Source organism: Melozone crissalis, unplaced genomic scaffold, assembly GCF_028551555.1.
Source record: "Melozone crissalis strain CALT ecotype California unplaced genomic scaffold, PUWL_Pcris_2 ptg000006l_1, whole genome shotgun sequence".
NCBI lineage: Eukaryota > Metazoa > Chordata > Aves > Passeriformes > Passerellidae > Melozone > Melozone crissalis.
This window is the reverse complement of record NW_026535784.1, coordinates 27,454,488-27,466,562: the sequence shown is the minus strand read 5'-3', so window position 1 is coordinate 27,466,562 and position 12,075 is coordinate 27,454,488. Positions and strand designations below refer to the sequence as shown.

Below are 12,075 nucleotides of genomic sequence, written 5' to 3'. Positions count from 1 at the left end.
CTCAGCTTGAGACCATCTGTTTCCCTTGCAATCATGTACCACCCCCACACACGGGTTCCTTGTCACCAGTGTTGCAGTTTCAGCAGAAGACAAAAAGAAAGGTATTTTCCTATGTGATAGTTTAGGCAGAAAATGGACCTGGGAAACATGTTTAGGTGGAGAGGGTGTGATTATGCTAGAAATAGAGGGGTTTTCCCCACAAGTGGAAGGCAGCAGGCTTTCAGGGAGTCCAGTCATTCAGATCTCTGCTGGCTCTGTGCCTGTGTAAAATCTTGTCCCACTTGACTGGGGCATGGCTTGCTTCATAAATCAGCAGTGTTGCATGGTGAGCAAGCTGTCTTCACAAGTGCTCTCCCAGCATACCTAGAATTGCTTTTGCCAAATTTGTTATGGGTGAAATGACAGCTGTTAGGTTTAAAGGGAGTTTACACACTTCCTCTACATTAAGTAATTTGAAACACAAATTCTGCATATGTAGAAATCAGGTTACTATTAGGAGGTTTCAGATATTTTTTTTTTAAGAACTAAATAGTATGTGGAATCTTTATTGCTACCAGAAGAGCATAAAATTGTAACGAATCATTTTTTTAGTCTTTGCTTATACCAGAAGAAGCAGCAACATTTCTTTTGATGCTAAAGTTACTCAGAAGTCAGAAGCATCATGGAATGAATTCAGCTTGCATTTACTGATGATATATGGGAGATTTCATCACATTTCACTGCACCATGGTGGTGATATGCTTTGTGCTTATTTGTGTGTATTTGCAATTGTTTCTAAATCTTATTTTCAAAAAGAATATTTAGCTCTGCTCTTCTGAGGTCTTTTTGTGTATACTATCTAGTTGGCTATTTAAATCAAAGTGGGTAGTATTGGGCTGTGATTTCTCTACCTTTTACTGGTTCTGTCAGTGTCTGTCTGAGAACTGCAGCAGTGTTATTAAATGGAAGAGCTTACTATGACATAAATCAGCCATGTTTTTTTAAGGAGCTTGGTTTGGGCAAGAAGCTGTAAAGTTTACCTTGTAACTGATGTGAAAGATCATCATCTGCTGGAAACTTTGTAGCTTTGTAGCAGCAACACAACTAAGACATAATGAAGATACATCCAGGAAAGACAAAACCTAGTCATTTGTGAAAATATATATAGAATTTAGGTGTAAGAAGAACTGATTTTCTCATTTTCTGTTTTATAAGTTTTAAAATTATGAACTTTCACCCCTATTTTTTTGTTTCATATAGAACAAAACTGTTTATTATCATTAATTAAACTGTATTTTAATTATCATTAATACAGTAAACTTATGCTTAAACTTTTCAGCATACTGCTGTCCTTCACAGCACTTGCAAAATACATAGTGAACACATAAAAGTCTCTAATTAAATCACTCTCCATGTCCACTTATACCTCTGAATTTATAGGTTTGTTTAAAATGCTGTGCTAGGTAGGGGAGAGTTTTGTTGATAAGTTACATGAACTGAGGCAGTGAGGTTGACAGGTAGTTTTTATTTCAACTCTAAGAAATTCAAAGTTGAGGTTTGATTTGAGGGTTAATGACTCAATCTTGCTACTGAAAAAGGAAGCAGCTGTACTGGAAACCCAGAATACCTTTTAAGAAATCTTTTGCAATGGATTTGTTCTCTTGATTGATGCCTAACTAGGTTTGATTGTCATAAGAATAGAATAATATCTTACTAAAATCAAGAGTGGTTTTGTTGGGTTTTTTTTCATAAGGAGGAAGAGGAAAATTCCAATTCACATCTACGCCTAAAAAGCTTATTTAAAGTCATTAGAGAACAATAGTTCTTTAGTTTGCTCTTGTGGAGGCCTCCCCCTATTATGCATTTCTCTTCCTTGACACAGTTAAGAGAAAAAGTATTTAAAAGCTATTTTGGAAGCTTGGTTCCCTATTTTTTTTCCTGTCTTTCATAATCTGCTTATTTCTTATACTTGAAAACCAATCAATTAAATGAAATGATTTGGAGACAAGAATTCACCTGGTAATCTACTGCTTTATTTCCCTCTTGCTCTAAGGCCCAAGCTGCAGTCTGTAAGAATTTTTTCTTTGACTCTAGAGGCCAGGATTAAATTCCTTTTTTAAAGTCAAGCCAGAGTAAGCATCTCACTTCTGTGTTTTCCATAAAATTTTGATTATTATGATTTTTCTAATGAAACTGTATATGCTTTCTCATTTTTTCTCAGAACTTTTCTCTCATCTCTTCACTTTTGTGAGGTCTCCTCTGTGTATTATTCATTCAACCCCTTTTCTGTGCAATTCTACCATTTTCCCCCCATGGATTTCTTTTCATGTCACTGCCCCTGTTCTGTTTTCATTTCCTCCAAAGCAAAACATGAATCCCTCTTATCTGAGTTCTTTCAAATCTGATGAAACAAACTCACCTGTTTTTGCTTAGAAGTCTTATATTGTGTGTTCCCATTCCTAGCTTATCTTTCACAGATTTTATTAGTGTGGCCTTGTGTGTACAGACAAGGGTTGAGCATGCAGAAATTGGTAAAGAATTTAATTGCTTTTAATGAACTAATTTTAGCAGCCTTTCAAACTGCTGTTGGATTTGTAAATTTGCAAAATGTTCAAGGGATGGCATTAACTATTGCAAGTCCATGACAAAAACTTCAGTTGACCTATTTAATGCAGAATTTTTCCTCTGGCTTTTGAATTTGAGGAAGACTTGGGGTTTGCTCCTTCTTCATGAATGTCAGCCATATGTCAGTAAAAGTCAGGTTTAATAGTGAAAGAACCTTTAGATGCTCTTTTATTTATTGGGCAGAAAGGCAGGCTTTTGCAGCACTTGTTGTGTCATCTGTAAGCATTACATAATCATGACTTGTGAGTGTATTTTTTCAGGTTAAAAGTTTTAAGAGTTTAGGTTTTCTTAACCTGTACAGTAGTAACTATGCTTCTAAAATAAATAGCTTCGGCAAATTGTTTTTCTTGGAAGTGGTAGGAAATAAAATCAGAAGACAAAGGAAAACATACACATAGCTCACTCTGGATTAATGATTTTGGATAGGAACCAAACTTATCTAACACTTGAGAATGCTAAGAAATCTATTAAGAAGGCATACATCAGACTTTGCAATGGGAACTGCATTTAACTCCAGCTAATCATGGCGTAAGAGATGAGTACATATTTTAACACACTGTGACTGAGTGATTGTAGGACTTACCCAGGTACAGCTGAAGCATAGTTCTGCTTTTTGACATTTATTTATAAATCACAATTTTTGCAGTCAAAATGAAGTGTCTATCTGTATTTAGTATAAACATAATGTGCAGGGTGAGCAATGTGGGAAATGGCATACTCTGAATCATTTCACCCGTGTTTTACAGGCAGGTTTTGGCTATGTACTTCAAGGTTTTTCAAATTCATTTTAGTCCCCTGTCACCATTTTGGGAAGCTGAATTTTTCTCCTTGTACAAAGTCTTTCAGCTGGACTTCTCCAATTTTGTTTCATGTTTTGTTTTCTTTCAATGGAAACCTCAATTCTGTGATTAACGAGTTAGTCTTCTATTTGTTAACTGCAAGCACGTTTCTCCACTGATTTCCATGAGTTAGCAGCAAAGAAGATTGTATGAAGCTAACAATAATTGCATAACTTTCTCACTTCAGACTCTAAATAAGAATGAAAGATGATTTAATTTATGAAGATGAAAACAGATCTGCTCTGATTAGGAAAAAAACCTTACTTAAGTGAAGCCTGTGGTCTTGGTGATCCCCTGTCACAGACTATTTGTCTAGGAGACTGCTGTACTCCAGTGGGGGGAAAAAACCCCAAGCCCACAGTCATGCAAAACATCTGAACCCCACTGTGGAGAAGCCAGGCCAGGAGCACACCACTGAAGGCTGCATTATTATATTTAGAATCTCTGGATAATACAAGCTGAGTGTCATTTTTTTGTCTCAAGTGAGCAAGCTTTTCTCATTTCTCACAGTGTGATACCAACTTTTCCCAGTTTGATATCCAGTTAAATTGTTGGAAATAAGTCAATGACATTTTACCAGTGGCGGGTTTTGTTAGGTTTTACGGACCTCGGATCCTAAAAAGAGAATATAAATAAATGTCTATTAGTATCCCTGCTAACTACTGTGTGGGTTAGGCTGGAGTGGAAGGAGATGGCATTTGTGTAATACAACAGCAGAATTGGAAGTACACTATTGCTTCTCTTTCTTCCGTTGTGCATAGCTGCCATCCTGGGTTTTATACCCTCTGTTTTATTTCATTTTCTTGTAAAGCAAAATCCTAAGTGTGTTACCCCAGCAGGTTAAATTTCAATTTACTTTAGCAGTGTTTCTGTATTTTTTCTTCTTTCATCTTTCTTCCTAAATCCCTCTGGGGATAAATAGGCCACTATTAGGAAGATTGTTTCCTGAACTAGTTTCTCTAGTGCTTTTTCACTGAAGCTGAAATATATATCTCAGGTTCAGCTTTCATAAGGTGATTAAGCTTCCACAGTTCAGTTGAAAACCAGCAAAGTCCAGTTTACTTTGTTACTTTAAATGACTGCCTTAAGCATGGAAACATCAGTGGTTTTCCCTGATCCAGGTGCTATTTGTTCTCCAAATCTGAGCTCTTTCACCCCACATGCTTTTGTAGCTACTTTTTGTTAGCTGAGCCTTTATATAGGTACCAGATATGAAGACATTATCTCTTTATGGTAGTTAAATTAAACAGATTTTGCCTGCCATAATATTGACTGTGTGATACATATGTATTGAAGGGGTTAATGGAGTGGTTGCAGGCTGGAGGTGTTTATGTTGGAATGCTTTGAGAATCGATTCCAGCTAATGGAAAAAAATGCTTTAAAAGTGAGCTGGTTCCGTTCCCACAGTGAACAACAGAAGAGTGGAAACAACATTTAATAAACCTTTCAGAAGTAAACCCTGCCATTTTTCCTTCCACCACCACCTGTTGAAGAAATGCCCACTTTCTTTTCAATGGGCAGGATTTCTTCCTGCACTGTATTTGCCTTACTTTGTTAGGTAACAAGAGAAAAGTCTTTGGACAAAAACATACTAGAAAAATGTGTTTTGCTCATGTGTCATCTAAGGCCTAAGTTTTATTGACTTTGCAAATTTTTGCTTAAATTGCAGGTTGATAGTAGCCAGCCTTAGTATTCCTAATCAGCTGCCTCTAACTATCTGGTTTCCAGTAAATTGAAGAAATTTGACTATATGCATCTTGTTCTACAAATATGGATGCCACAAATATGGATCCTTGTTGTACTTGGATTACAGGGGAATGTTGCGTCTTCAGTTCTACCTGTGTGCCATCTTTATTTTAAATTTATTTGAGGGCATTTAGAAGATTTGGCAAACATAACCCTTTACTTATGAAACTAAAACATTGTTACATTTTTTGTTGTTCAGAGAGTTTTTTTACTCTAGAGTTCTCATGCAAAGTGGAGGGGCTTACAGTAGTGGTTTTGCTTTGCTAATTAAGGTGATTATATACAGATTTAAATTAAGTAAGAGTTTTGTTCTGTTGATAAACCCTGCTTAAAAATTCCAAGGTTTACTTTCCATTGAGAATTGGCATGATTTTAAATGCAAGGCATATTTGTTGTGAACCATGAACAGTCTTTATGAGACCTGAAGAAGATTTGTGAAAACAGCCTGTAATAAAAATCACACATGCTTCATAAAACAGTACTTGATAGATATCACTTGCACCATTAAGAACTAAACGACAAAGGATGTAATTTCAGTTCTGGCATACAATATTAATCGAAAGGCTTTAAAGCATCTTGCTGATGGGAACTATGACAACATGACATTGAAGAATAACAAACTGCAGACATCTATCTTAATCAGATTTTCAAAGTAAATGTCATAAAATAGAAAGTTATGTTATCTATCTTCATAGGGTCACATATCATATAGGGTACAGCTTTTCAGCTTGTTTATTCTAAAAATACCAGGGTCAAAAAAATGTGCCTTTCAAGTAAGTTTAAAGCTCAGTTAATATTCTTTACAAAGTTTTTGGGAATAGATAAGTAACTGGTGCTTTCTGTTTCTGGAGCAAGGTTATAAAACATTAGGGAGAGCTGAATTATAAAACAGCTGAGAATGCACAAGTATTATCCATATGAAGATGTTAAGGGAAAATATTATGCTCAGTGGATGTGAAATAGACAAAGTTACAAGTGTACCTTTAACTGGAAGAATTATGCTCCTGTAGATAACACAGCTGAAAGACATTGGTAAAAGTATTTTTTCTTCACTTCCTAAAGCTTGCAGATATTTTGCATGACTTGTTTCTTTGTCTTCCTGTGTGTATTTAAGTGGTAAAGAACAGTATCCTTATAGCATGTGGGAAATGATCAACATGTACTTTGTGGTTTAAACACCACTGTTGCGTGCTGGGGACTCCTACTGCCGTCCAGGGAGTTCCAGTTACTTCTTTCCACTCCTCATCTGGTCTTAGACAGATACCACATGAGAGCCATGGGATCATTTTGAGTTTCTCCACAGTCAAGTAAGTCTTTCTTCCCTTTCAGGACAGAAGCCTTTATTTCTCTTTAAAAAGTAAAGTCATGTTGCAATCTAAAGGAAAATAGTAAAATTAAGGTTTTCTTTATTATTTCTCCCAAATTTAGAATCATGAGCAAGGCAATGCAATCTTTCAGAGCTTATCCTGCATTAAATTCACCGATAGTTTCTCAGTCCCAGATAGCTTGACAGGTTTTCAGACCCTACAGGCATTGCACTGATGAGGAGACAAACACTGGCCCACTTTGATCAAGCTACTTGTTTGACTTTTGCCCCTTTTATATTGTAATAGTATACACACACACATACACACACACACACACACAGACACGGTGCATATCTAGATCAAAGTGTCCTTGTCACTTCTCCTTATGCTTGTCACCATGCATTGAGCACAGAGGAAGTCAGCAGCAGCGGCTGGGGGTTAATTCTGTTTCCATCTCTATGTCCATTAGGTATAAACCAAGCAGAAAAGGATGGGCAAGCTGACAGCAAATCAGAGTGAAAGGGCTCTCCTCTGGTGGTGGGCAGTCTGTCACCACAGTCCCTGGGTTGAGTGTGTGGCTTGGATCCTTAAAGCATTTGGCAGAGCAGAGCAAATTTGGATGTGAATGAGACTAAGCAAATACTTGAGATTAACCACAAAATAAGCACATAGAGCAACTTGTTTTAAATTACTCCAATAGCTTGTAGTAAATGATCAGAAAGGAAGCTTTGAGCCTTGCACACCCTGGCAGGAAAAACTGAACTGAAACAGTGGTTCATTCAAAAGACGGATCTGCCTAATTGCAAATGAGCACTTAAATACTCAATTTTTTTCTCAACACATAACCTTCTTTATGGTTTCATTAATTAAATATGGCTTCTCATGGAAGGTGCTCCCAGACCAGAGACTTGTGGAGTGATTGGTTTTAGTTGCCCACAGGATCCCTGAAGCTGTGGCCGTAGCGGTGCAGGTAGCCTGTCTTGCCCCTCCATAAGCAGGAACCTAAAAATGAGCTCCTTTGGGAGCTCTAGGAATAATTAAGCCATAATGCCTGCTCTTTTCAATTTGCAGGGACTTCTGAGGTAAATCCCACTACTGCTTACAGTGCTTTTGGAGATGTGACCATATGTCAGTTAGGTAAAATTTCAAGTCCATTGAAGGGTTTTATTGAGGAAATCAAACCAGGTCTTATAGAAATTATTTTTACTGCTAGCAATCAAGGGCTAGCAGATCCGGGACCAGTGGCTGCAAACAAAAGGTTGTATTCTTTTAAAGTTTTCTGAACATTTCATGCATTTTCTAAAACATTGTCTACTCCAGATTCTTACATCCAGTATGTGTTAAGGATATTTCCTTTACCGTGGCAGAGACTTTTGTAAAGAGAGAATAGAAAAGGAGCAGCCTGACCAGAAAGAGTTGACTCTCATAGACATAGATATTGAATAACATTTTGTTCACATTTGAAATGTTTATATCATAATGGAAGACTTTGCTTTTGTGTTTGTCATGGGAATCTAAGTTCACATTAGTTATACTCTGTTTAAAAGCCTAATCCTTATCAAATGGAAATCACCTCTCTTTTTCTTAGATGAGTAGCTAGCTGACAGGTCTCAATGATCTATCTCTTATAGAAAGACACAAAATATGAAACAAATTACTTTTTGTCATGGATGCTTGGTCTGCTTTTCTGCCTCTGAATTAGCCCCTTTCCCCCGCATGGCTGTAGGTATCAAAAGTCTCTCCTTCTTATGCTGTTAAAATTTTGTAACAATTAAATGATGAAATTAATTAAATGTAGATTACTTTTTGAAAAATAAAAGACGAAAAGGTTTTGTGAAAGGCTACAAAACTGCATATCATTTACCTCTGCAGTTGAAATGGCTCCTTTGCTTCACTGTGATTCCCCAGGGAAAATAACAATTTAAATACGCTTTGAAAAAAATCATGTAACTGTAGTAAGACAGCTTTCTACCCAATTTCTTGTGACTTTTCGGAGTTCTGTGCATATGTTCACACACATAATTATCTGATCTTGACTTACTCAAGAAATGCCTTAAAAGTGTGGAGTTTGTTTGTTGCACCTGAAGAACTTTGACAGACTGGTTGCTGGGCCAGTTTACGTTTGCTTCTTGCTGCAGAAATCTTCTCTTTAAGATGAATGGGATTGCTCTACAGTCATTAAGGTCTAAACCAAACAGGAATGTTATAATTAAAACTTTACATCTTTAGACCTAAACCTACCTGTACCTACCCATATCTGCTTAATTTTAGAGTAAATTAGACATTGCCATTTAGATTAAATCAATTAAGATAGCTTTTAAAATCCAATTTAAAGCAAAGCAACTGTTCCTCTCTGGAATAGTTTTTAAGCATTTCAACCTAATTGTACTTTATCAAATTTGAATGCTTTTTCTTCTAATAAGTGGGTTGTTGTGAGGGAGCTGGCCAAGTCCCAGGGCTGCTGTCTTTTCAATAAGCAAGGGAAGATATATTTCCCTCTAGGATTCCAGTGGTTGATAGGGAGGAAAGAGAAGTTACAGGGTCTTGACACTCGATATTGCAGCACACGGAGGGCTGTTATTACAGCGAGTAGTGTCCAGTGCTGCAGATTTTATGAAGTACATATCGCGTTATCCCACTCTACTTCTAAACTTGTTAAGTAGGAAAAGCAAGAAAACTGGAACTATTCTGACAGTAATGCTGATTTCTCAGGACAGCAGTGTGAATCACTTAACATACGTGCCTCAGTTTCCCTGCATTTGCTGTGGGAATATTTTCAGTGTCGCGGGGATGTTGAGAGGTTCTTACTCCATAAGACTGATAGCTTTGTGTGAAAGCCTCAGGAATACTGAAAGCTGTTCTTTAACTCTTAACTCCTGAAAGGAGTAAAAAAGGAAATCTGGCTCCAGCTTAAGAATGGCATTCAAAACATGACTATTGTGCTGATTCTTCCTCACAAATCAGTGGTGCAACATTAGGTTTTTGTTAGAAATTGTGCAGCAATCAAAGGACTGTGTATTGGGGAAATCTGGCAGGTTGGAGAAAAGATCCAAAAAGCAGTCCTCAGTGATCTCTCACTCAGAATGACGGCGTAGGATGGAGTAAATTTAGAGGAGTATAGATTTTAACTCTGTTGATTTATGGAAAATCTAACCTTGTTAAGTGCAGCTCTACCTGTAGCTTTTGCACAATTAGAAAAGAAATAAATCATTCCAGATTTTTCAGGCATTTTTGATTTTGAGGAAGCTGTGCATTCCTTTCCAACTGAAGCCACCCTCAGACACAAGAAAATGTCACTTGTCAACATTCTGTAGGGAGAAAATGGGATTGGAAGACAAGTGATCTTTGCAAAATCACACTTGGATGGCCTTCTAGCTCCCTTCTAGCCTCTCTTAACTTCTTTTATATGTTCCTCTGTGTCTTCAGTTAGTCAAGTTTGTATGTTATTTAGCAGAAGGGTCTTTTGGTTCACAGTAAATTTATAGGGAAATAATCTAAATCCCAAATAGTGGCCTGCGTAGCTGGCCTGTGGTCTGAGTAATCCAATTTCATTCTTCCAGCGTGTTTTGAGATTAATTATGAACTCTATGCATTTATTTGTGGAGTATATAAATTCTCTTTACAGAACCTTCACTCTCCATCATGGGTTAGAGTGTGTGGGAAGGTGTGACATCTACCTGAGACAAAGCCTGGCGCTCACACCCTCCTTTGTGCAAGAGAACAATGATGATCAATTCTCCACTTTGTCTTTAGCAGAGAATGCTGCAAGACCTTTAGTACTTAAAATGATAGACTGAAAGATTGATTTTCAGCAGAGACTGTAAATGAGAAGAGAAATTAATGAACAAGAGGGATGTCAGGATAACATTTCAGCTGATAGGAGCTGCAGTGTAAGAGAGTTTTGCACTGATCATGGCAAAACTGTCCAAAAAGGCTAGGCTGGTAGGAGAGTCAAAAAGGGGAATAAAAAAGAAAAGTCTGATCCTAAGAACTATTTAAATTAATTTATCTATCCAATTAAAATAAACTCATGTGAATTACTTCATTCCACCTGCCATTTTTCTGTAATTTTTGTAATTAATTAGTGTCATTAATAATTTATATATTTGCATATACATGTGTGTAAATACTTAGACACGTGCACATATATAATTTTTTATACACACATGTGCCTATGTTTTACAAAATATAAGGCCACAGTTAATTTTGCACCAGCTGATAAATAGCACCAGCTTGTTATCTAAATCAGATAAAATTTTAAGAGATATGGGGAAAATTCTTTGCTCTAGTGTTGGTCTGTTAAGTTTCTTCAGCTGGCTTGTTGAAAGGTGGCTTAAAGCCCTTGCCAGTGATTGTAATCACATGGAGTGACAGCCTTTGTGTCAGTGTTGGTGGAGATAAAGTTTATCGGTTGTATCCTACCTGGACTGGAATTTTGCATTAATACATTAGGGATTTGGTGTTGAAAATCTCACTAGCAGTATAAATGCTGTTGTTCTTTTAATGAGAGATTCAGCGTTGCTGTTGTTTGCGACAGAAGTCGTGCTGACCACACAAAATCACTGGAAAGAAGAATGTGGTTCTCAAAAAGGAAATTATTCCAAAGACTTGGTTTTTCTGTTTAAGTCTATTTCTTAACATTTTCCTGTTGTCTTGTGTTCACAACCTCAGAAATTGCTCACAGTTAAGTTAATTTTGTAGGAGTCACCTGTATGTTGTTGGAAACATCTGTTTCAACAGAAATACTTTCCCTGTGTTCTCTGTACCAGAGTTTTATTATTGAGTTTGTAACAATTTGCAATTATAACCAGTTTCAAAAGGGAATTCCTTATGGAAATCAAACAACTAATTAAAAAACTACCTGAAAGCTTTTGCACTGTGAGAGAAGTACATGTCCTGTGTCTTCTGCTCTGCTTTACACTTGCATTTATATTATGAAGTATGTTCTACTACATTAGTGTAAGAAATAGATTGCAATTTTAATTACATAATTGTTAAATGTTACGTGTTTAGGAGTTAGTTTTTGTGCATTGTGTTGTAAAGTGTTTGTCCTATATTTATGACTTATTTGCCAGTGATTTTATGGAACAGATTGCTAAAACCTAACATTGACAGAGATATTTAATTGCAGGTTTTGCTGTTTTCAGATTTTGAGTTTAAGCTTTATGGGTGTTGTGTGCTTTGGTTAAGTCAGAAAATATTTCTTTTTGTTTCGATGGCCTGACTCTCTTATCACCTGTGATTTCCTCCAAGCTGTATTTATATTGCATGGTGTGAAATTGGAAAATCTGTTCTGTGTGTGTTGTAATGGATGTGATGGTCATTAAGTATATGAGTCTTCTGACGTTGTAATCAGATGTGAATCAGTCTGTTAAATATCCATGAAGCAACATCTGCTTCACAGAGTGACCTTCTGCTAAAGAATACTTAGCATCTATTAGCAGATCATAGTGCAGATCTGCCTTATTTGAAATGCACTAAACTAGAGTAGTCTACTGCTGTTTAGCAACTAGCTTGTAATAATTTATTGCAGTTAAATAAAGCTTAAAATCTCCATTAAATAATTATAGGGATTATAT

At 36.6% G+C, this 12,075-nt stretch overlaps 1 protein-coding gene across 21 annotated transcripts in view; it reads left to right on the top strand.

Annotated features, from left to right (window-relative positions):
* The window catches only part of TENM3 (teneurin transmembrane protein 3), a 1,290,863-nt gene that overhangs the window by 1,142,782 nt on the left and 136,006 nt on the right, over positions 1-12,075 (top strand). The window lies entirely within an intron of this gene.